General features: G+C 36.6%; 1 long non-coding RNA gene across 1 annotated transcript; it reads right to left on the bottom strand.

Annotated features, from left to right (window-relative positions):
- Nucleotides 1-69: 69 nt before the first annotated feature.
- LOC125385319 lies at nucleotides 70-26,216 on the bottom strand. Its single transcript, XR_007224418.1, has 3 exons — nucleotides 25,661-26,216; nucleotides 4,428-4,590; nucleotides 70-3,713 (listed from the first exon to the last, which is right to left on the bottom strand). It is a non-coding gene; the product is annotated as an uncharacterized LOC125385319 (long non-coding RNA).
- Nucleotides 26,217-26,786: the final 570 nt, after the last annotated feature.

Here is a 26,786-nt window from a genome sequence, read left to right as displayed (position 1 = left end):
GGAGGCGTTTCAAACGGTCGAAGTCGTAATTTTTGTAAAGCTCGACGTAAAAGATTTCCTTTTGATGCACTTAGCTAAGATAACTTCTAACATCGTTATATTATATAATCTCTTTTAATATTTAGATTTTCAATTTATATATTACGTAATAATAATTACTGTGTAACTAATATACGATGCCATTCATCGCATAAGTATTAGCAATATATATGTATATGTAATAAGCAACGCATATGTCAAAATGTGCATACAAATTTTCTCAATTTCCGGTGAGACTTGTCTCGCGAATGTCTGGTAAAACCACCTTCACGAATCGTCAAACCGTGTGCTTTTCCTATCACGATTCTCGATGTAACGCCAGTCGAATTAAATTTACATTGACAGGCCGCGTGGTAACGTTAGTTTTTACGCGGTTGCGGATTTCTTAGCCGATTTCCTCGGTGATAGTGAGACCAGAGAATTGCTCTGTACGTTTAACTCCGCCGTGTACCACTGGAGAACGAACAAACCGAACGAACGAACTCGCGCTAAATTGGATCATATTACGTAAGGTTACCCGATTAAAGAACCTCAGGACAAATCCGTGCGTCGACTTTACGAGTTTCAATTACGAAGTCCAGTGTAAATGTCGTTCTCCCATGAGAGGCACGAGAAAAAAAAAAAAAAGAAAATCACGAACCGAAACTGTCAGATCGCACTGTTAAATCTTGCAGACGTTTTAATCGCATATTTTAAATTTTGTCCCATTAGTAGCGTGTCAGTGTCAACGTTGACGTTTACTTCGTTAGTCGCTTCGTTTAGGCTTGTAGCCTGCTATAACAACGTTTATGATTGCCAAATTTCATAATTGGCACTGTCCAACGGTAACTTACTATCGGTAGCTGTACGTCGAAAAGAAATTTTATGACACGAATACATTGATAATTAGATTGTATAGATTTCTATACGAATTTGTTATTCTTTTTATGCCCACGATTAAGGAAATAACACTAGGAAATAGGAACTTGCTTATTAAGAATTATAAGACGTACTCTACTGCGGATATTTTATGCATTCCGTATGCATCCTGTGGTTGGAATACAAATTTACAGTCATGTTACGTCTACCATGAATAGTCTATTCCTAGTCTATTCGTAGTATTCGATTTATTTCCACGTGGAATCGGAGAAACACCGAGTATTTTTATATCTTGATCCCTAATTTTCCTTTCATAAAACGCAAACTCTTCGATTTCCATTCATTCGGAGAAACCATTGACCTATTCGACTACGGATTCGAATTCAATTCACGTCATTCAGGCACAATTATGATATAAAACACCGATCATCCACGTTCTACAGTTTAACGTTCGCGTAAATGTTCTAAATGCGCTTTCTTTTTCTTCCATGCGGATTACCACATCATATTCTTGCGAGTAACAGCAGCGACAGCGACTCGCAATTTTCTTGCGCATTACGTGCTGGCTGCATACCACGCCGGTCTCCCGAATGTAAAGTGTCGTAACTAAAGTCTTTCACCAGTGAGGGAATTAATTTCTCAAAGGGAGCCGTAACTTTTCTATTGTATTAATACGCGAATTTATCATCGCTGGGTGGCTGTGAAAATCGAATTACATGGTTCAGTCGTGGCTTCACGTTACGCAAGTGACAGATATTTCCAAGTTGTAATACTCGAATACCGATATCAATCAGAATAATTCGAGACAATCTATAAATACAAGTAGACTTCAGAACGTGACGCGATGAAAACGATCGCGACGAATATATTTTTATGTCGTCGTCGTATTCCCTCGTTCGGATCTTACGAACTCGTTCTTCGGATTTTTCATCGTATTTCTATCAACACGGAATTACTTCGGATCAGGTTCTCTTCGGTGGAAAAGCAGAGCAATCGTGGTCAGATTATCGAATTAATTAGTTTCGTTAATGCGGCTGGTTTTCATTTTTTCGCCGTGTGTAATTATCCGATATGCTTCGAGATTGCATATTTTAGCCTTCCAACGAGAAAGTGTTAACGAACTGCTCCTCGTTAGCGAACGAGCGGACACGTTTCGATAGTAACGTTGAAATATCAATTCGATCGAAATTACAATATTGGATGGATTCGTTAGCATTTATGGACTGCGATAAAATCACATTGAGATCGTCGATAGTGTTAATAAGTAATTAATAATTAATAGATTTTCTGTGGCAAAATTTGCTATCACATACAAAATGATAGTAACAACTTCTTCAAAAATTAATTCAATTCGTTTGAAAAATATTTTTCTTATGGATCAACCAGTAGCTTCGTATGGACAATCACGTTCTCAGCTTATTTTAAAGAAATCAATTTCACTCGGTTTAAGTTTCAGACATTTTTCAGAATCTACCAAATACTGGAACATCTTTAATTTCAGTTTAATTTCACTGGCACGAAGACGTTCCGTAGAATTAAAATAGATATCCGTCCAGCCAAACAAAGACGCTATCGATGCTACGTCTGGGGATAGGCATGTGCACGCGAGTAGAAAGGAAAGAAGAAATCGAGTAGATGCGCATTTTGCAGGCTGCACCGCAAGTGCATCCTGGTGGTTCGATCGTATGACTCTGACCTTGTCTGGATGTTCACCCCGCACGTTTGGTTCGTTCGTTCGTTCGTTCGCTCGATCCTGGTCGAGTCGACTTTGGGGCCAAGATAGAGCCGGCTCTCACTTATGTAATTCGAAACGGGTCACGGCCAGACACTCGAAAAACCCGCCTTTCTCCGTCGACATTTGAATCGGACGCATTGCAGAACGCTGAATATTAGCGTTTCTACTAGAAACTTTCGCGATGATGTACTGTATCGCGATATTAATCGTTAGATTGTCGTGTACATCGAATATGAAAGATCAAAGATCGACGAAGATTTTATTCGAAACGAAAGCGAAAAATATTGTGCGAAGTGGGTGATATTTTAAGGAACGATGAAAATAATCGTTAAACGATCGCGTAAGTAACACGAGTATTTTAGCCAAGCGAAGAAAGTTGATAAAAATGAGAATGGGAAATTCATACGTTAAAAGATAATATCGTTCGCTGTAATGCGAGCGTCGAAGTAAATTAAAAATCTAACATTTATTAAATTTGTAAAATTTATTTAAAATGTAAAATTTATTGGAATCGCGTAGAACGAACACGGCATCGTAATCTGATGTAAGCAAATAACTACAATACGTAAGAAAAACTTCAGTCAAGTTACGAAACTTTTAACCATTATCATCGGCAAAAATCTAATTTCCTTTACACAACTTCTCTAACCAAACTATCGCACATGCGACAAAAAAGCTTCAAATTAGCATCAAGCACGAGAAAAGAGAAAATTAATGCGGTAAATTCAAAGCAATTCCCTTGAAGTCGATTATGAACTTCCTTCGTGCCAATGTCATACTGTCAGATTAATTTCACGAAACCTCGATCAAAATATATCGTTCTTCGACAAAATCGATTTTGTTCTACTTATCTTAGCGACGCGTAGAACATTCAAAACGCTATGTCTACTCTATAAACAGTCTATTTAGCCAACTCGTCCAAGGATACGGCTTCACGTTGTTCCACTGATATGATATGTCACGGTGCTGTTCAACCGCCAGCGACGGGAAATTGCGTTTGTCGACGTCGGCAGTCGTTGCGTTAATTCCCCCGCATTGCAGAATCCTTAACGCAACCAGTCGTTTGGCAAGAACGTGTCGGCTGAAAATTAACATTGTGTTACCCGCAATGAGGCATATCGATCGTCGAATACCACGAAACGATCATAATCGTCTTAACATGGAGGCAAGCAGCGATGCAGGAACTGGTTTTACGTTTACGGGATATTATCTGATAAGTGGAAGACAGTAACACAGTGGTGAACCTGAGGAACCCTAGATAAGCCTCTATTTTTAGGCTTACGAATTCCGGTTGCGTTATGTAAAGCGTACTTTCTTTTCTTAAAATCTTTAACAACAGACTACGTGTTATACTTTTTACGAATACTAAGTTTCGGTTATAAATTTTGAAACGCCGTTGTTTATACTCTGTACTAGATTTCTTCTTTTCATTTATAGTATCGTAATCGTTGTTCATCGTATTAATTTTGAAATTTCTTTTGTGATATATCTCCTAGTATGCGATATTGCTGTTACTAACGATGAGATATCAACGTAAAGTCAGACCTCTGTCAATAGAAATGTTTCCACGCTACGATCTTCGAAATTAAATAATTTTGTCTTCCGTTCATTTTCGATCCAATTCAGGTGTTTCTTTTCCCTCTTTCAATTTTCTAATCTTTAGGAAAATAAAAGGAAATCGTTCGGAGGTCCGAAGAAACGAGATTGCCGTTAGATAAGTACGTCCGTAACACGACCTAATACATTTTCGAGTATGGAATAAATTAGCGTTTCCCCGAAGAAAACCTATACTCACTCCTTGACCTGAGCTCGGCCATGAAAGTGGCGCTATCATCGTGGTGGTAGCGCGTTCCCTGTTAGCAGTGTTCCTCGAACAACGGAATTGATTATCCACGTGCATCAAAGCGAGTCGACGATGGTGCCACGCACGATGTTACAGCGAAGGAGCAAATCTTCCTCTGAAAAAAGAAACAGATAAAAGCGATAGGTAAATTGGAGAGCGACTGGAAGCACGCACGGAGCCACGGCGAGGATGATTTTTTAGAACGAAGGGATCGTAAAACGCCGGTTTTACGCTTACGAAATAATTTATGTAATCCAGAGCTGGGGGTCGCGGTAAAATTAGACAACCCCGTGTATGATCATGGCCGGCAACACGGCCACCGTCATCTCTGTATTTACAAACGCATCGTCGCCCTACGAACAGATACAACAAGTAACGTTTTACGATCGAGTTTTGTGGAACAGCGAAACAGACGTGCCGTTTGACACGAGAATAAAAGAAAAAAATTTTCGTACAGCGTAAAACGAACAAATTATTAAACTATGAAAGACGAGGTTCGTAGTTTGAAACGAAATTGAGGATAGATTAACTGTATGATAGGAGAATAGCAGATTTGTTAGCTTTTAATCAATACATAGGTAGTTAATGAATTTAGATGTATGCATATAATGATTCGCTGGAAATAGATCTCTTTCTCGATACATTGATTTAAGCCTTGTTCGCATTATGGCTTCTTCGATCGAATCAAATTAATTTCTGTTGGAACAGTTTCTTCTTAACGTTAACCAAACAGATGGTATAACTCATTTTCATAACATATTTTATGCTAATCAAAACCGGAAAGAAGTTTACAACATATAATAAATAACGGTAAGTAATGAATCATATGTCTAATTATCCAAGCAGATATTGCAACATAAAAACAGATATTATTACAAAATAGCGGACATAAAAGTTTTATAGTTTCTTTTCAAACGACATTACGACGCTGCATTTCAACATTGTATTTCGCTTGTATAACGCCAATTCCTAACGCTAAACAATCGAATTATATCACCCACGTATTCAATGCAACGAAACGAGCAACATGCAACAAATACACGTACTAAACCAATTTTCTACAAAATTTGCCACTCATCTCCGTGTCAGAGATTAGATAATTGTCTCGGCCGAAGAAACAATCGTATCTTTACAATAATCTCGATGATAACTACTTGCGGCGAAACGGCAATTATTCCGTGGCGCTAAACGCGGCATGAAACCGATCGCCAAATGCCTCGAGTACCTACGACGATCCGTTGCAAGCCATTTAGGGCGCAAAGTCGATTGCAAAATAGATTTTCTCGCGGACGTGTCCCTCTTTTGCAATTGGGTGGCGTTCGACGCGAAACAATAGACGACGATCGCCATCGCTTGATATTTTCAGAAAAACGATCGTGGGTAGATGGTTTCTTGCGTCACGACTCTGTTTGTACAATTTTAACGACATCGTCGTCAAAACGCCTTGTTACGAAACTATCCAACAGCGAATACGAGATATTTTGAATTTTCTCCTCGAATTATAATATTTTATATTAATTGAATTATAATAGTACGTTAATTATTAAACGCGTCGAATATGGTAGAACTTCGTTATCTTAGCTCATCAATGGATAAACAGTTTACATAATTGGAATTGCCTGATTCTTCCTGTTATCTACTGACTTTTCTCTTTAAATATCAAAAGTTCACGTTCAAATAAATGAATTCATCTCACAAGACCGATCAGGTCCTAACTGGAATCTCGTTCTAAATAAACGGAGTTATATCGTAGCTTTCTTTTTCAAGCAAGTTGTAAACAAAGGATCGAAGAATTAATCGGCAGACCGTTTCAATTCGAATCTGCGCTTCGTTCGTGATTCCTCCACAACGAAGATTCTGATACCGAATCTCAGCGAACAACGTGGTGGCTTTTACTTTAGACCCTAAGAATACTCCACTCCAGAAGAATATTACAACGCCTCGAATTTCATAACGACTCCCCAACGGTTCCAGCAGCCGTGGCAGAATCCGTTGCACGTAACCTTTCATGCGCGTTTCTATTGTCGACTGTTCGAGGCTCGACGGTGACGAAATCGGCGTGCATTATGCCGACCTGCGAGCGGTTAACCGCGAGTAGGTGCCGCGAACCGAGCCGACCTCGTAGACGAACCTCGCGATTGCCATTACGAAATGTACCAGGATACGCGCTCCCGTGAGAGTCGGCGGGCTCCCTTTTCGTCGCCGCGAGTACCTAGATACTCCGAGAAGAGGATTTCGCAATACCAACGACATAATCGCGATCAGAGTTAGCCGACTCGCTCAAAAATACCATGATTCGAAGGAGCCGTGGGCGATCCACGACGACGGAGCACGCGAGAGGATGAACTGGGAGAAGGCAATGTGTCGAAACGTTTGGTTACTTTGTAATCTGTGAAAGATGAAAAGGTACGAGAATGGATTTGGGAGTACGCGATCGAGCTCGGCAAGGCTATTATCGAAGATTACCGTTCTAACTACTTGATCTTTGTTCTACTTGATCGATGCGATTTGGTATATTAACGAATATGATTATCGCTAATTCAGATAATTAGATGAAAGTTATTTTCAGTGTAGACGAAAGTTTTATCCGCGAAAGAAGAATTCGTGATACTTGAGGATATCTGTGTTATTTGTAAATTTATTGCCTGATACTTTTTAGAGGAGTTTTCGAAAATTAATTTACTCTTCCTACTTATTCTTATTCTTACTTTGATTTAAAAAGAATCTTCGAAATTTAATTATAAACTCGTACCATAAATACGCTATTGAAAGAAAAATATATGATTCTATGCAATTTAAGCTATATCTATGTGTATTTTGATAAAGAAAATCAACGATCATCACGTGACATGATAAAATTATCTAGATTCTACGAATGCTGTTAAACGAGGGAATCTTTGACGTAACGTTATGTCTACGATCGCTAATGCTACTTATCTCGTAGGGGTTGTAACGTGAAGTTTCACGAGCAAGCAGACAAATTATCGAAAATAGTAAAACTGCGAATGTTAGAAATTTGTCTACGTCTGCATAGACACGCTATTTACCATACGAAATTATTAATCAATAGCCGCTGTCTAATTTAAACAATTTTTAAGCAAATTTTAAGATCCGGTACGAAATATTACATACTTTAAAGCAACTACAACGTCTCTCACAAACCGCACGAATCACGCGTGTTGCAAATTTTGCAAACTTTCTCTATTTCGAACATCGGGCTGCAGTTCTGACTTACGAAACTGGAGATAATCGTTCGAGATAAGAGCAATCCGCGAGAACTCGCGTGACATGTGTCGCTTTCGATTGCGTATTACACGATCGTAAAAGGGAAATACAGTTGAATGCGTTCAGAATCGCAATGATTATCAGCGGCGACTAATTATACTCGTGACGGATCTTTTCTTTCGGAAAGATGTATCGTCGTTCCTGATGAATGTTAATTGGGGAATGACTGATTAGATATGCTCTTACGTAATACAGCATATGTATGAACATATGTAAAAGATCCATGATATTTCAGTGATAGCAGATTGAGATCAGATAAGAGACAAAAGAAGGAAGGAGAAATAAGACTATCTTGCCTTAAATGCCTGATTTTTTGTTCCAGTGTTTCTGTAGACCGTAGACCGTCATTTAGCGGTAGTTTACGGATGATTTCGGAGCTACTTTGTATCATCGTCTCCAGCTATCTTGAGTTACATCATACACGACGTTAAGTGTCAGTGAATCACTTTCCGTCCACTGATCAACGGATGACCTCATTTGACTAACAAGTTTATGAGTCAAACCGTTGTATTAAGGCAATCATGGGCTCGCAGACGGTCCTTTTTAATCTTTGTCCGCGAATGTTCGTAGACGGTCGTTCGTTCGAAAAAAGGAACAAATAAAAAAAAAAAAAAGAAGAAATTAAAGAAAGAGAATAGAATTCGCATTGACTGTGTATCGCAGGGATACAATGTTTTCTTCTATGGTTATCTCCAACTTATTGATAATATATTGCCTTTACGTAAGCGTTCGGAAACTTTGGAAAATATTAGTACACCGCAGACATTGTTTTGTACGTTTTCTGTTTTTAACGTACTGTTATCTTCTTCCTTTATGTAAACACAAATATCGTTCCGATAAAGAGGAGAATTTAGATAAAAAAAGCATCGAATAAAATTTTTGTTATTCAGACTAAGCCTTCGTTGCGACTAAGTTATGCCCTAATCACGCGTTTATCTGCTGCAAATATTGTGTACTCCGTTATTGAAACGTAACGCTCTACGACGCATCTATGATAATTGTCTATGGATTAGTCACGACTGAAGCGTTTCTTCGACGATTAATTAACAGTTATCGAGAGATTCCAATTAACCGCGTTTACTTCTATTAATTCGAAATTATTCTTTTTCCATTGCTTTTTTTTCTCGTTCGTTATTTTTACCATCGTTCGTTCTATTCGCGAAACGAAAGAATACACAATTACGAAGATGTTGTCCAGAATCAGCGCGAACGACGATCTAATTTATAGATCATGCCCGTGCACCTTCGTAATGATGTTCTCGATTTTTTATTACTCGTGTGTCTGTTGCATAATACCATCGAGGTTTCTGATAGCCAGCCAGTTTGTGTATCGCGATGTCTCGCGTACTCCCATGTACCATTATGTAACGTCTATGCCCCACTGAACGTGTGGCATTACCATATTACGAGACTCTCCTGCTCTCCCTTTTTGTTCTTCTCTCTCTTTCTCTCTCTCCCTTCTCCGCTTCTTCTTCATTCGCAATTTTTTTGCATTCACGTTTATTCTCTTTATTTTTCGCAAAGAACATTCGTTACAATATTTCGCGTGCCTCTTCTTCTCAGGCACGTCCAACGAGTCGAGTGAACTTTAATTAGACTAAACTCGAATTTTTTGCTTCTGGCTGTTTCCTGAAAACTACCTAACTAATTTCTACACAGCGCCTTTTCGACAATTCAAGCGTACGCGTGTCTAATTCTATGCAGACTTCCAACTTTATTTTTTCTTCAAGAATCGTAATTGAATTTTATGACACGATAGACTCGTCGTTAAATTGTGAAGCAGGTAGGGTGATTTATCATAGAAACTGTATACTGTTGCGATGAATACTTCATTGATGCGCTTGATGGGTATTTGTTGGTTTCGGTAGACATTTAGAAGGACGAGATGATCTAATTTGATCTTTTACAACTACAAACGCTAATGCGACCCAGAAAATATTTACACAGCGGAATATTAGATCGTCCTTTCAAATACTTTCAATTTTTAGAACGTTTCTATTTTCTTAATGTAACGTTCCCGAACGAAGGTCACATGATTTTCGTAACACTCTTTCTATTCTTTTAATAATACTGTAACAAACATTGCAAATAAGACTATTGAGTTTTATCTTCATTTTGAAACCATAAAACGTAAATATTGTTACTTTAAACATTACACAGCTTCCAGTAACTGTTTGACACAGGCGCACATTTAATAACCACGTATAAATAAAATACGTATTATAGTATAAGTTGATTATATTTACGTTTTTTGAAATATTTTATATAACTGACTCAAATTGCAAGTTTCTGTAGATTAGTACATCGAGCAATTTCAATTGGTGTAGAGTCTAGCCTGACTTACTGCAACGAAATGCTCGAGCTAACGCAATTCCGCAGTAAGACTTGTTTTGGAAACATGATTACAATGTACGAATGTCATACGAGGTTATTTATGTATTAGTTAGCTGATGTTTAGAGGGATTAAAGTATACGGATCTAGACGATTCGTTGCCTGTTTACGACTGAACATTATCATCTTGTTTATTTATCTGACGCGAAATCCTTCTCTTTTTCTTCGATTAAATTCCTATCATTCCTTGCATACAGTTTCTTCGATATAGAATCTTATGAACACCGATCAGGTCTCAACCCGCTGTTATCGATTAATTCTTCACTGAAGTGGAAAATAACCTAACAAAAACAAGGTAAACTGCAACATTGATCGCATCGATGCCGTTTCACGTTCTTACCCCGCGCTAAGTTCGTCGTTGTAAACACGTTGCTGTTGGAACGTTTAAATAAAAAAGCTAAATATTCTTATAAACTTCGAACAATTTTATACTTGATAACCGGATCGATCTACGTTCAATTTCTTTTTAGAAATGATCTTACATATATACTTCGTCTTAAAGAATTTCTCTTTATAGTTATCGTTGTGTGTTACGAATTAGAAAAGTTCGACAATCTCTTGTATCGTTTAAAATGTTAATTAAAATAAACAACACATATGTACATAAGAATAAAAAGCATGAGAAATATGAAGAATAAAAAGCATGGGAAACTTCAAATGTTTCGATATATCTTGAAAAATGACAAAATTCTAAACAGGACGTTTCAATTAAGAAAGACAGTATTAATAATTAGTAGAAAGTAATATGTATTTCTTATAAAGTAAAAAATATCGCTGTTGAACTGCCTTCGTAAAAGCTCTCGAGACATTCTTACTGGCCGTGATACGCGGTGAATTTCTTCCCCTCGACGTTGAAAGTTCAAACTGTTGAAAGTCTGCATTCTGCAACGCAACCATTGCCACGCGCATACGTCTATGAATCGTGAGCTTCTCGTATTATTATTGTTGCGTCTATATTTAGTCGCAATTAATCAGCTGTCGGGTGTATCCGCTTCAGCGGTGTTAATTTTTAACAAACCCTTGCAAAGAATGTCGTGCTCTGCTTTGCTCCATCAACGTACCATGAAACCGCACGATTCACAAGCATTCCAATTAATTATTCCCATTGTGTTTGTGACCGTGATATAGCTCTACGAATAAAAGTAATTGAGAAAATAAGAGTGTTGTCACGTGTAATGTAGTACCGTCGACAAGAAAATAAATATGAATTCCAATAATATCATTTAAGTGTACAAGAAGAACATGAATGAAAAGACAACGTTTAAGTTAATTAGTTGTATGTATGCAAATACAGTAACACGTTGATCACGCGGGTTTTCCCTTTTCAAATCGATAGTTTATAGTTGTATGAATCATTAGGATAAGTTATTGGCGACTCATGGCCAGATGAAATTATAGATTGAATTTTATAAACCTTGAAATTAATATAAAACAGAAATAACATTTTTTGAATACAAATGTAATAATTTTATTCGGCTTTAATTCATTGTTTTCCAATCTTTCTTCTACAAGGTTTAACAAGCAACTAACTAAATTTCTAATTATTCCAAATTTTCCATTAATTGATATTTCGTTAATCGGTACTTTGGTAATTGAAGTTCTACATCTTATACACGTATGTACGTGGACAAGGTGTAACTGTATGTATCGTAAAATTTCTAGCAATTTCAATATTTCGATGCTCATTTCCAATTGCGTTCTTGATTATTAATATATCATGTCATCGAGAAATTATACAATATGTAAGGAGAGTATAGCGAACAATCGAGTCGTGTTTCTACGGCTTTCGATATCTCTGCTGCACCCCTCTTTATCGAATTTTATTTCAGCCGTGCGAGAATAATGAACTCAATTTCTATTGTTCCTTTAAATGTCCATAATCTATTGTTCGGGTTCCATGAAAGCACGCGAACGCCTACGCGCTCAAGAACCAGCTATGAGTAATAACAGTCAGGGTGTATTATGTAAAATGACCTATTTCGATCATGGATTTCGTTTCGCCGAATTTCTCCAATGTTTTACATAGTGCAGTTGCATTATAGAATAATTCTCGTAGCAGTTTGCTTTAATAACTTCAAACGGTTAAGTAATCAGAAACATCAGAATAGTCCGTCGTTCAGCTCACTTTTCTCCTTATATCGTATCATCGGTTTATTAAGACAGTGACAAGATTAAAAAAAGTAAACTCTTTCAGAAAATTGGAAACATAAATACCCGTAGGACAAAGTAATAAAACACCTGGAATTACGAAAGTATCTAATTAAGGAATCGAGACGTTAATCAGCGCTTGTAATCTAAGCTACACCGTCCTAATAAACAGATAACTTTTCAAATATCACAACTTCGATAATTTTTTAAATATATCCGATGATTAGCATCGTATTGATCAACTTGACAAAAAGAAAGAGAATTTAATTCACATCGTTCAGCAGTGTAAAGGTCCAAAAAATCGACATGTCACGCTCGAGGAACGAGTCTATGCTGTTGCAAATTGATTAGATCGTTCTTCCGCCTGTCAGTCCCGCGAAGATTCTTGCCTTTATAATCGACGACAATTTCACGGACGAAGAGCGAAGTGGATCGCCAGTTGAAGATTAGCAAAGTCGACGATAAACTGTAGGATCGATAAATTCACGGTCGTGGTGTCGGTACACGCGTTACATAAGCGATACAGGACGTTGCCTCGATCTATCCTTGGCAACTCGACCAAATGGACGTCGAATCGCTCGGCATTGTTCCCTTGATCCAAGGGTCCAAGGGACCCTTCGATCTTTGAATCGTAGACGAGTTTGCAATTGAGACGACACGTTCGTTTCTGAATTGCAGCTCCCTACCACCTCCTTCCCATAACTCGATTTTCATTCAGCGGCCTCGCGAATTGAAAGTTCCAACTAACGGCAGGTACATGTTTTCTGGAATATCGTAATGGAAGGAGAACTTACGTGAATCTAACGGTAAGTTGTTCGATGTTGCGTTACTATGAATGACATTTGTCATTTCTCAAAAGTTGAATACTTCATCCTTTTTGATCGATTCTTATAGGAGAGAATTTGATTAACATATAATTTATTCCAGGTAGCTAATTTTGTCATGGAAATGTAGAATGCTCGAGAAGGACACGAGTGCAAAAGAAATATTGTTTATTTGAATATTGTATGAGATTTTATGTAATCTATACCGCGAAGAGGAAAAAGATAATATCGCAATGTTGTATTCCAGCGAAAAAATAGGGCTGAAACGATTATTAAAAATGTGATACGTGACCGAAGATAATTTTATTTCATTTGAATTTTTATGCGCACGTAAAAATTATTTATAAAATGTACTAATCTTAAAATATACCTAACTGATTATTTATTACGCAATTATACATATAAATGAATAATTACGTAACAAAATGATCTACAGTTAATTTAAATACATCTCTCGACACTTAATTATATTCTTATTTTTATTCTATGAATTATTTAACACGTATGCAGTTCACCTTAGCTCTAGTATTAATTTTTTTGGTAACTATTTTCTTTTGCGCCCAATAAATAATCTTTCATTAACATACGCTATTTTAATACATTTCTTATATTATACTTTTCTTACATAACAAACTTCGAAGAACATAAAATATATCTCTGTGCCTCGTTGTATGTAAGAACCCCGAGGCATCGTCTATATAAAAACAAAAAGTTAAAAATCAATGAAATAAAATTTAAGCATAGTAAATAATTGATGGTTGTCAGGCGTATCTTGAAAGTTTTAACGCGACGCAAACGAAAATTGACAGTGGAAGCCAAATTTGGTGTGAAATACGGCTTTACTATTTGAATCGTGCCGTGAGTTATTCTCATTGGATAGAGCGTAATTATAAACCTCTTCGAACAGTAGTCACGACTAGAAATTTGTTACAGTTTCGCAAGAATTTCCGTGGCTCCGTAAACTTTTCAGTCGTGCCGAAGAATGGAAAAGGTTACAAAGCCGAGAGCTTACATAAATTAATCTTCCAGGACGTTGGTCCTACTCGCCATGTTATCCTTGACGACGATTTTATCGATTATCTGACCCTACGGCATATCTTTATCTCTTCACGCCATTGTAATGACCTTTATCGTTCGCCGATGCTCACTACCATCAAACGATTTCTCTCGCATAACCCGTGTCTATAGTTACTCGTAATTTACTTCATTCATTATTTATAGACAAGATCAATTAATTCCCTCGTATCCTCTTTCATCTTATTGTATCAGGCGATCGTCTACATCGTAATTAAGCAAATCGTATCTTTTTAAATCCATTCTACAGAGACAATGATGCACGATATCGTCTTACTTGGCAGCAAAGATTCATCGCATACACGTAATATTTTTATTGATTTGTTTGTCTCTTTATTAAAAGCCATTTAATCGGAGATTTAATCCGACACAGTCCGAGTATCTTATCAAACTATCGATAATCCGTGTAATTTAAGCGATCAATTATCATCGAGAATTCTTTTATGTCGATATCGAGTTTCGCTGCAAAACTAATTCGCTGTTAAATAGGAATCTTCGTTTCGTTGCAATAGCAAGCCATGGAAATTCATTTTCCGAAGGAAAGCCTTCATCCGTCATTGAAGGAACATTTATTTTCTAGCAATTATACTGTCGACATAAAATACTTATTCCGCTTGATAATGGAACACGTGGATACTGACATGAATTAACATATTAATGATTGATTTATGGAATGCGTTCTTTAGGCGAACTAACTACGTGAAATAACTATGCTCAGTTTGCACGATATCTACACTCTCATAGACGTTTGGAAACAGTGCACATTATTCGCGAATTAACCAGATACGCTGGTATCTTATCCCGTGCAACTTTGATTCTGTCTGCGGCCGATAATGAGCAGAAACAATTTATCGGACATCAACGACGCAATCGATATGGATTGCCATGCAATCTGTTGCTGTACAGAAACCAAGCTCCTGGAACGAAACTTGGGCAACAAATCCATCGCAATCGCATTGTAACGCTATACACGGGTTTCGCTTGAAGTTGCAACGAAATCGAATGCCATTCAGGTATTGCATCGAGTCCAGTCACAGAGCAATGATTTCGAACTTTTCGCCTTTTCATGAATTTATTCATGAGCCGATCGAAACGATGCGATGGCTGCGATTAAACTCGTTGGCCATGAATCCGTGTAATTGTACCGTTTATACCAAATGCCGTTTAAATATAAACCAATTACTTTTTTAATTTTATAATTATAACAGCATATCTTATATGTATTATATGTATTACATCTTATATGTATATGTGCCTGTTAAACAGGTATCGTAATTTATCGTTTCATTGATCGAGAATTGCAGTGGTGTAAAAATCTATTGTTACATAGTTTTTATAAACAAATGTTCTGCGTATGTTACTATCTAAAATTTGTCCAATATTTTGCCAATTATGAAGATGTATCGCGATAGAAAATAAAATTATAATATAAAATAACGAGATAAAGAGTTCAAATAATAATGAATTTCTAACATATATGAGTAAAAGAAACGACTTTTCCAAGAGACTATATTTGTTCTATATTTGTATTTCGTTTCAACTTCTTAAGAATTCAAATAATTAATTCAAATCTTTTAAAATAATAAATTTCTAACATATATGCGCAAAAGAAACGACTTTTCCAAGAGACTATATCCGTTCTATATTTGTATTTCGTTTCAACTTTTTAAGAATGTACAGTGAACAGAATTTCAAAGAGGAAAGTCGGACGACTGCAGGTGTTATTTGAGAAATTGCAAATACAGCTCGACATTTTGATGAAGAAACGTTCTTCTCATTTATCAAGCACTTTTGTAGGCCGACAGAGTTTCAAAACGATATTCCGTACCTGTTAGTTATGGTAGGCGATGAATAACGTGACAGTTCGTGTAACAGTGAATTGCGCCGTTACCCTTCGATAAATATCGATACGATGCTTTAAGATAATAAGGAGAATAGTCTCGATTATGACCTTATAAGGATGGCATGCAAAACATTTTATTTCATTACAGAACATTCTTACCACATTATATAAGATTTCCTTTCGTTTTTATTTATGCTCGAATTGAAATTTAAACTGTTTTGTACAAACCGATTGCTCCAGCGAGCTATTAAATTTCATTAAAAATGGCAAACAAAAAAATAAAATTTATATTCGTTTACCGCGTTGATAGTGATTAAGTATAAAAGAGTGTCTCGATGGTCATCGTTTTTTCGTAACTCTCTGTTTCTTTTTTTTTCGTATATTACATAAAACCTTTCCATTTTACAATCTTATAGATAACATTTTAACTTCCCGAATGAATAAATTGAAACAAAATGATGCAAGGATACGACGCATGTTTCGTGTCTGCGTAATTTGTCCTTCCATATAGTATTGATTTTCTCGCTATCTTCTTCGTTTGACGTTTTATTATCCGCAAATAAATTTATTTTTATCGAACGAAATTTTTATGTTCAATAGAGAAATTCTTCGAAATGAAATACCATCGATCACGTCTAAGCAAGGCATCACTTCCGTTCTAACGACAGTTCCTTCTCTCGCAATTTACCAACTCTCACTCAGCAGTTGATGCATTTACAGTAATTATATTTTCAAAAATCGGAATCCAATAGCTCTGACGATTTTCATAGCTGTAACGTTAAATACTATGTATACAACTATTGCGTTCAACGCTACGTATTCGTTTCTCCTAGGAACATAACTCCACAAACCTCTACGAGGAAACGTCTTCCAAAATTTCCTATCCGTGAAACACGTCCGCCATTCGTCTTTCACGTTGAAGAATCTTTCTTCACCGAAACTTTCAGAAACGAAATCTGAACATTCAATGCGTTTACGTATACGCGGTAGGTGTGCATAAGATTACGCACCCAGTCCTCGAAGCTTCTGGCAAGGGCGTGGCGCGATTAATTATGGAACACGCATAATGCATGGTATGCTGGTCCAGTCCTTGCTGGACGCGTGCTTGTTCGGTTATCACCTTATCTGAATCAATCACATTTTTACGAATGGTTAGCTTAATTACCCGCATAACTAAAACTTACGTACTGCACGCCATTTTTATTTCTCAGATTTATTAAGAATTATTTTCTATATAAAAAATCTCGACTGCAACTAAAGGCTATATACGTGATCTAATTTGAACTCAATTGAAAACTAAATCCCGATTAAGTGTCATACCAGTTACTTATTTCTACAGGAAACGAATACATATTATGTATCTATAGATAGAACGTGCTAACTGTTCCTTCTGTACTATTGATCCACAATGGAAACGTGATAATAATAATATTACGTGAATATTTGAAAGGATAGAATTTAAAATGCGAACAAGAATCGTTTGGTCACGGTACCTGGAATTAGAGTACAGTGTATGACTGATTAAACTATGTAATCAACGTGATTGTGAAATGTTTGAATATGTCTGTGATGTAATTAGATAAGTTTGAAAAAAATAGACAGAATTAAAATAAAATTCGACCAGGATATAGAAACAAGAACTATTAGGGATTCAGAATCGAAATAATTATAACTGGAATGAGAAAATTGATCGCTTTATGAGATTGGGTAATGCTGTATATTTTAAATAATTTGTACCTATAAATCTCCTTGTAGCATATGTGTATTATTTAAAAGTTTGCTAAATCATCGTTCTAACTAACGCCAGAAAGCAGCAAATAAATTGCTAATAATACGCTTCTGGTTGTCAAAAATTCCAAAAATAAAATCTCATCGTGAGTACGACTTTATAGTCTGTGGATTACGAGAACTTTTCGAGAGCCATTAATTCTTTCATTCAAATTCTTTCATTCGGACCAATCTTTGATCGTGGCCGTATATTTTCTCATGTCACAAAAGTTCACGCGTGAACCAATGGACATGATTCCGTGGCAAGAACCAATCCGTGAAGCAACAAGTAGACACGGTAAAATTAGAAGATAAATGAAGTAAGGTGAAGGATGATGTGTTAGGTACAATGTTGCGTATCAAAACTGTTCTCGGTTGTTTCGTGTCTCGAGTGAGATACGACCGGCATTTCCTGCACCATGAAAACGATAATGGCTGGAATATAAATTTTAATGTTTACGGCGCACGATGATCTCTGTTTCACGAGGAAATGAAGCTTACCTTTACCTTCTTGTCTTTTCTTTATGTATTACGTGTAAACGATATTTCTTTTGCGCGTTGCACGTTATAGACGAATAATCTGCGAGTTGAATTTCTTCCGATCAAACTAAGATTCTTCAGTCTATTAGAAAGGACGAATAACTCGGAGAGTTCTCGTTTTCCAAAGTATTTTAAAAGAAGCTACGAGGAAAAAGTGGTTGTACGAGTGATTCTAAAGAGAATTACCTACGATTCAGGTGCAGAAAGAATTGCGCTAGTCTTACATAAATCTGCGAGGAACGGAGAGCGAAGAATTCTCTCTCTGATCTTCTATCATCGGGATCGTATTAAGTGTTGGTGGAAATTGATCCATATTCCTCCATGGGTTAACTCGAACAGAAAATCAGCTGTCGCGGCTATCGGACGTAACGTCGATATTTAAGTCACGTCGTTTTGTTTCACGCTTGATCCAACGAATTCGTAACGAGGGACGCTGTAACGCCTTGTTACAGAACTACCGCTCACGTAACAATCAGCAAGCGTGTTGAGTAACTCGTTCCTTCGAGTTAGATGTTACGAGGTGAGCTTTACATTGGTGCCCACGGGCGTAAGAGCGACGCGTAACCTGCTTTACGACTATTATCGTCTTACAGAAGAAAAGGAAGGGGGGGGGGGGGGGAAAAAAGCGAGAAGAAAAGAGAATTTCGACGATGTTACGGCGGAAACGTTAGAGTCGTTTTCTTGATGCGCGTACGACGATTCTTGGAAGTTACGTAACGCTATAATTCGGTGAAAATACCGTAACCGAATTTGGTGATACGTAATTTCATAATTCTTTCTGCGACGAACAATATTTTTCTGCTACAATGTTCTTCTGTCGTGGGAGAAAGACACAATTGTGTTCGAACCTAACAGACTTATTTTTCGTATTAGTAGCAGGTAGATTGTCTAATAAATAAAAATAAAATCGGGATACGATAAAAATACTGTACCCTTAATTTTCTGATTTATTCGTACAATTGCGAGCAATACAGTGTCACTTTCGAAAGAGAGTGACGTGATATAACGTTACTTCCTCCAACCGACAGCTAGGAAACATTATCCTCGAAACACGTTGTCGAATTTGCATTTTGCGATAGTACGTTGTCGCGATATTATTTGTCGTGACATTAAGTAAGTTTATATAGATATGGGTTATTGCGTAACGGCTATTAATGCATTTAACGACTCTTACGTTATCGTGTACTAGGTGATTTTCAGTTTATACGTAGAAACGAGCCTGTAAAAATGCCGCTGAGACGCTATTTTGATTCGAGTGATCGAACGAAATATATTCATTCGTTAATAACAATTTTCTGTCATGTTGTCAGATAATTACATGGATTGGTGACTTTTAAAAAAATATTTCTCTTAGATAGCATAATCTATTAGGGTTAAATCCAGAATCTCAATACGTATGAACTCTACACATAAATAAATGCACAAAGTTCAATAACGTCAAATTTGAACAGATATATGAAACTCGATGAACTAAACACAGTTTCACGACAAATCATTCCGCTGATATTAATTGTACAATATCTCTAGTTTAAGAGACTGCTATCAGTCATCGTCAATAACTAATATTAACTATCATTCGGAATATTGTATGCTTTGTATGCGTCAAGTATTGCATCAGCGTAAACGCGGTTTAACAGCGATACCCTACGCGTGCATCCGGTGTCGTTTCGAAACCGGTCGCGAGCCGCTCATTACCGTCATTAAAAGGCCTCGTTAATGAGAATCTCCATTGTGCTTCGGCGTGCACGTACAATGCCTTCTCTTTTTGTCGCCGATTTGTCAATCGACGCGACACGACGGCTCGCTTTTTATCGATGTCTCGCGTTGTAGTCGATGACTATACCAAAACGGATGCGCAATTTGCAACTTTTTCAAAGTTTGCGATGTCGAAATGCGGCGAGGGAACGCATCGATGGATCGATAGGCGATCGAAGATACACAAGTACGTCATCGACGTACGTTGCCACGCTATCTCTGTGCTTTTCAGTTCCTTCCGATTGTTGCACAATGGCTTTGCGCAATACGATGGATCGACCATTGAACTTTTCGGATCGAATCAAAGACAGAAGCGTAGGCGAACGAACGATTATCACGATCGAGCGTGACTCGATCGAGTTTCTATTTCCAGATGGATTTTAGATTTTTTTTGGATTCCAATGACGTTACATAACGGCGCGTGTCAACGTGGCGTGTTAACGCCGACTGGATCGAGCAACATTTGCCGCACAATAGAACCGGTGAACATTGTAGACACTGCTTTTATATTTCCAATCGTAAAAACTTTTACGAATCTTTGCCACTGTTTATTGTACATAGTCAAGCACGATCGAACACATTTCTGGCAGCGAGTATTAACGTCAATTTTTCAACCGAACCGGTTAAGGTGTCATAGTGTGCAAGTACACATGCATATTATATAAATTAAATGGTAATACGTCCATGAATCTTGTTTAGAAATACCATAACAGGTTTTCTTGGATGAGACGAGCAAATGTTGCAACAAGAAAATGTCGGTGATTCGTTATAAAAAGAAATTTTAATTTATTCGTTATTTGTTACGAAAATGATATATGTATGTGGAAAATTGACCGAAGCAATAACGATTAATTGAATAACTGTTATGAAATATTTCTAACTCGTTAAAATCTTTGTTTAATCAAATAAATCGAAAATATACAAAATATAAACGATCATTTGCTCAGAGGATAATTTGCTTCATCGTAATTTTAGATTTCTACTTGTACACGTATAAATACGATTTCAATGTATCTAAATTTGCAATTACGTTCGAATCTAACGCTAACAGGCTGAGAATAACACCTCTGCTATATCGACAATAACATCTCCGCCGTATATCCATAAATACGTGTACTATATGGAACATAATAGGCGCACCCATAATACGTAGATCGTAGTTATAATGGGTACTACTGTAACGATAGGTTAAACGCGTCAATTAGGCGAAACTTTTTCGCGTCGAAGTACATAAATTTTCCTTAAAGGTGAAAAATCACGTTTCGCTTAACGTTAGTTTTCTATCATAAGACACAGTCTTGTGTATCTACCGTAGACGATATTTTAACGAGTTATCGAGGCGCGGTTGCATGGCGCATAAATCAGGGAAATCGTGCCGATCTCGTCTCTTATCCCGCGTTTACGATGCAGCGAAACGAATTTCAAACGGATCGGATCGTGAGAAGGGCGACGAGCACCGGATTTGCCGCTTGTCGGCTTAGAAAGGATTACGTTATCGTAATTGAACGTTGCTCCAGATATGCTAATAGAGGACTGTTCGTAATTATTTAGCTGTGCTTGCGATAGACTCCTACGTGAATGTTATTCGATCGAGCTATGGATACCGCCGTACACCTTTTACGCAAAGTATATCTGGTTTAGATATAAAAATCGAGTATTTAACATACTTAATGCATTTTAATCATCTTCCAATTTTTTTTTATATTAATTTATTCTTTTTCCAAAAATTAGACGTAAAACTCAACATTAGCATGAAACTACAATTATAATTTTTTAATTTTTTACGCATTATGGGTATCCTATATATTTTTGTACGTTTACATGTGTATAAACGTCGGTAGTCTAGTTATAGACAGTTCCTTACAATTTAGATCTGTTATTTATATGCTTGTCTTTCCTTTTTAGAATGCAGTTTTCATATTTGAGTTACAACACTATTGCGTAAAGGAACGATCGTTCGAATTATATATGCGTACACTACAAGCGTCGTTAGACGTGGAAGCGTGCAATCTATCACTAGTGAAATATTTGTCAGAGTAATTGAACAAAGAACGTAACAGAATTTTTATAGCGATCTCGTAAGAGCCTAGACGTTATCTTCCTATTATAATAGGTCACGTCGCAACAGCTGCCAGTCGAATAGAAAATTATTCACAAAGGACAGATCTGAATCACGAGTTCTCCGGTAGACAATAAAGCAGAAAGATTAACGCGTTACTCATTGCCAGAGATATTAACTCGTTGCTTTATGGCCGAAGCCTTTTATTCCCGAAGTATATTACGCTGGTTATCATTGAAAACTAGCCCTTGTCTAGACTTAGGTATTTAGGCGTGTAAACATCTTGAACGGAAAGAACAAAAAGCGTATCGTAATCGCTGTGTACGAAGGCTTAACCGTTTACCTATACGTACATATGTAAATACGATATAATGCATTAATGAAGGTAGTATGAATTCTCTATTAGCAACCTAATCGTCGAAAAACGATTTAGATATATGCATGAATTTATTAACAAGTATAGTATATGACACAAGCTTGTAAAATTGATAATAGTTGGTATTGGTCAATTGACAGAATTAGGTAAGTGATACGGATAAGATGGTACAGTCACGAAGATTAACGTAAACTTTAAGACAATTAGCGACCTTAGATTGTTCCAAATTGAAAAAATCTTTGAACGATATTCGAAAAGCGTTGAAAATTTTTGTGTAAAATTACAAAATATAGATATTGAGAAGAGAATGCGATATAAATGTAACTAGAGAAATGGGATCTGGATAGAGAATTGCTTGATCTATGCACTTTTTTATTCACATTCTTAAATTTCTCATAAATACATACAAACCCACAATATTGAATATTCCAACTTATCCATCCCGTCATACGACAAGCACAAAAGTGCAAATAACACAATCCAGACAATTATCTTTATTATTCTCTTCTCCTCTCCAGCTTGGAAACTACAGCGTTGAAATCGTAACAGTTTCGTTTTTGCGTAATAAACACGCTTGGTTGTGTAGCAGCGCATGATATCATAGGTAAGTATGCAACGATTGCGTTCTCACAATTGGTCGTGGTTAAACAGTGCAACACACGGTCACAGTTTACTACAATGGGGAGCAAAAATCTGCACGTGAAAGTATCCGGGCTTTGACTTGCCGCTTACGTAAGACGAGTGGGAGTAAAGAGCTTTAAAAGCGTACGACTGCGTATTGTTCGGTAGGCACCTATGGCGAATCGATAATAAAAATAACGGAATTATCGTGGCCTCGTTGTCGCGTGGCTGGTTTACCAGTGCTGTCCGACGTTCTTTCAATTAGGTAGAGAATAACTTCCCATATACACTGTGATAAAAAAGTCGAAGACAGACGAAACCGTACGATAAAAATCAAATTGTAAGATTGTTATATAGAGAACAAAATATTAGCCCTTAAAGAATGTCACGGAGTAAAATTAGTTAAAAAACCATCGTTTCATGATAATATCAACGCAACGTTATTTGCAATTACTGCGAACGATAATATTTATACTTTACATCTAGTGTTGGATAATAATAAAACGTTTAATTCCACTTGTTTAATTTTACTAATTTTTTAATTAAAAAACGACATGTTACTGTAAACTTTCAACCATGATAATTTTTAAGCTAATATCGGTATTGTTTTTTCTGTGCATATTTGGCTTGGGTATTTGTGTCACTTTTATAGAAATAGCTGTGTGAGAACGACTTGTCTTTAAAGAACAATGAATTACTTCTCTTTTCTCGGACTCATCAAAGCGTCTAAGTTTGTAAGAGGAAAAGAGGCGCTAAGGGAATGATTTAATGGAGTCTTGGCTCATTTCGCTTTACTCGCAAGGAAGTTCTAGAGGAGCTGTCTTCTATATCAGTCAATTCGGACAGCAGTGATGCAACAATTCAAGAGCTGTTCTAATTGTAAGAAAGAAGCAAACGTAATAGAGTAATGCATCATTGTAATACAAATTCAAATAATTATACGGTGAAACGTAAATATCCAAAGGTACATCCATAAAACTATCTCGAAGAATACTTTAATACCTATCCATCGTCAATTGACAGAATTAGGTATTATAGCAACGATGTACAGACGAAACGATCGTTGGTACGTTCGAGTAATCAGTTTAACTGCGTTGCAATGCAGATTATGGTGGTTGCAGAACCACAGCTTTCGTCAAATCCGATTAGAAAACTCTTAACCCCGATGTTCTTGCGACACTCAGCTGCATCTGACGCTAAAATTATACGTAGTCGCATAAATCAGAAGGAACGGGACATTCATAGGAATTATAGAACTTGGCGGTTGATTTGATCAATGATATATCGAGCAATAATTTGGATAATGAAAAGCAATTTACTATCTACTATTTAGTATTTAGGAAAATGAAATTTCTATACATAGCCTCGATCGAATAAATAAGATACAGAGATTGTATTTGCCGGGAATCTAATTTATAATTAAAAACGAGAGACTACGATCATAGATCGCCCTAAAGAACTTTCTACCAACTTTTCGAGCCTGTTAATAAACAATCTTCTTTATCAAAAAATTCCGTTATAAACGTAAAATTATTATAATATAGGAAATACGAAAAAATGTTAAAACAACGAAAGTCATTTCGCACGATCGAAGATCTAATTATCGTTTGATACGATAAAAGAGAAAAATACAGAGATGATATTTATGTTTTGTATCGAATGTATTTATCGAACGAATACTTTATTTGTCGTTTAAATTCAGTAACGCGATGTTTCTATTAGCTGGCATCGACAGCTGCGGTCACTGTTTCATAATGAGAAACACGTAAAACAAAATGAGTTAATTTTTCACTGCGTGTCTCTCTTGAATACGTTTCCATATTATGGCGCCTACCTGTTTTATAGACGCCTATATACGCGAAGATATACGCGGAGAAAAGACAGACAACGTTCAAGACAGATCGTAAAGTAAAGTAAGGTAAAGATCGCATGTTGTTTTAAATGTCGGTATCGTGTTCCGTCGGGCGGTCGCGTGCATCACTGAGATTAATCAACTCCTACGAGCTCTGCGAGTTTCCAGCCGTGGTAAACGTAATCATTGTCGTGTAAGTTAATGATGGCACAATCATTTTCGTGGCAAAGTGGTAGCCGCAATGATCATAATTATTCCTTTCGTTGCGATTTGTATCGATATGTCACTTGATCTTGAACGAATTTCAACGATTTGTATTAGATTTGTCGTTGATTTGAATCATTAATAAATTAGAAGCTAGCAGTATATACCGTTCTATGTATGGCCTTTTTAATCCTTGATAAAGTAAACTACGGAAATTACAAAATGCTTATGATTAACAAGATGAAGACATTTTGAAGAAAAGCGATATTTTCTTTGTAGACAACGAAAAGAAATTGCGAATAATAAGAAGACCATTGTATGATATTATAATTCGTACAGTCTGTTTAACGAATATTAATAAAAGAAGTATGAACATAAAAAGTATGTGTAACGTATAATCTTCATAAAGCGAGATAATCTCACTTAATCATTTTATTGTACTTACGTTAAGGCGTTAATCAATCGAATCAAATTTATCCTTGTGATTTTCCGTTTACCATGGAACCTCTTTCTTTTCATTAATTACAATCAGCCAGTGCATGCACGACGAATTACGCGTCTGGAATACCGTGGTGCATTTACGTAGACTCAATAAGCAAACAGAATAATATTGTACGCGTTTGCGTTTAGTGCCAAAGAAGCAAGTGGTTCGCTCGAGATATTGAGTGGCGTAGAATTGTTATATAAAGTGACCATTAAGAAGTGTGGACGTCACTTAAACTCATCGCCAGACAGTTTCGTAATGTTTTCCTTTCGTGTTCAGAGTTGATAATTTCGCATTTATCCCCTCGATAAATTTACTATGCAGAAAAACAATGGGATCTCCAAAAATAGATTACTTATAAAAATAGTATACTATAAGACGTTGTTAAATGTATCGTATAACATAGCAATGAAGCTAGCATAGCATAGCGTGAAATCTATTTATTTATTCATATTGCGTATGATATCTATACGTCGATGAATATAATACGTTAAAAATAAATCCTTTAATCGGGAGAAAACCAACTGTATCTTAGGAAAACGTAGATTTTTTTACTTTTCGCACAGAGGTCGCTTTTCTTTCCTCTACCATATCCTACTCGTCTTTATGATTTGTTTATTTCAAATGTAATTTTTAGGGAACGCTAACCAAATTCGTTTTGCGAATTATCTGTGACCTCTGATTTAAAATACCGTTAAACGTATATAATATAACGTTTATTAATAAATAACATGTTGGATTCTATACAAGTAGTTTATCAATATCGTGAGAGACAAAAATCCTCGCTCCAGAATCACATCATGCAGCCAAATAAAAAAGGAACCTATAATCGTTATCCCATTAATCGTTATTAGACGTAAAACAAAGGAGTAATTACAAAACGGCGTAATCAACGACGAAGATGCATCGGGTTACGTGATTTCTGTGGTAGCATTCATTAAATTCTCGTTACGTATTTACAACGTCTGATCGATCATCCGCGATCGCGTAAAAATCTGTGCTGTAACTTTATTGCATCCGTAACGTGACTTGCTGAGGGGGCACGCGCGAAATCATTAGTCTACATTCAGCTGGGTGAAACAACGAT

This window comes from Bombus terrestris, chromosome 6, assembly GCF_910591885.1.
Source record: "Bombus terrestris chromosome 6, iyBomTerr1.2, whole genome shotgun sequence".
Classification (NCBI taxonomy): Eukaryota; Metazoa; Arthropoda; class Insecta; order Hymenoptera; family Apidae; genus Bombus; species Bombus terrestris.
Note: the sequence above shows the minus strand (reverse complement) of the source record. Positions and strands in the feature narration are given on the sequence as shown.